Genomic DNA, 546 nt, shown 5'->3' on the forward strand with positions numbered 1-546 from the left:
CGCAGTAAAGCGGGGCTCGGAACGCTGCCGGCCGCCTCCGTGTGCCGGGGAGGGAAAGGTCCTCTCCGGGCCGCCGCCACACACCGGGAGGGCGCCTGCAAAGGGCTCCGGTGGCGGTGTGGGCACGGTTCTGCCCGGCCTGACCCTCTTTCCGGTCGTACAGGATAAAATTAGGGAAAAAGCAAATTAAGCCTTTCTTTATATTTCGAGGTGCTTTCCAGTCATGTTACACCGGCCGGTCTAAAGGTCCCCGCCAGGCAAAGGAGCGCCCGCCCCAGCAGCTCCGCTCGGCTCCTGAGTTGCCGAAGCTTCAGGCCAGATTTCAAAAGGAACAGTTTTTTTTAAGCAGTTATGGAAATAGTATTCTGTTATAAACTCAGGGAATACCATTTTCCAGGCTTGCGATTGAAATCTCCATCAGAAAGTGCCAGGAAAACACAATTTTTTTCCATCTGAGCCCATTATACTTTTCTCCCTCCTCGCCGGGACGAGCCTCGCTGCAGGCTGGGCTCTCGCAGGAGCCGAGCTGGGCTTTGCCCCGGAGGG

The sequence above is a fragment of the Corvus brachyrhynchos genome, unplaced genomic scaffold (assembly GCF_000691975.1).
Source record: "Corvus brachyrhynchos isolate BGI_N302 unplaced genomic scaffold, ASM69197v1 scaffold146, whole genome shotgun sequence".
NCBI lineage: Eukaryota > Metazoa > Chordata > Aves > Passeriformes > Corvidae > Corvus > Corvus brachyrhynchos.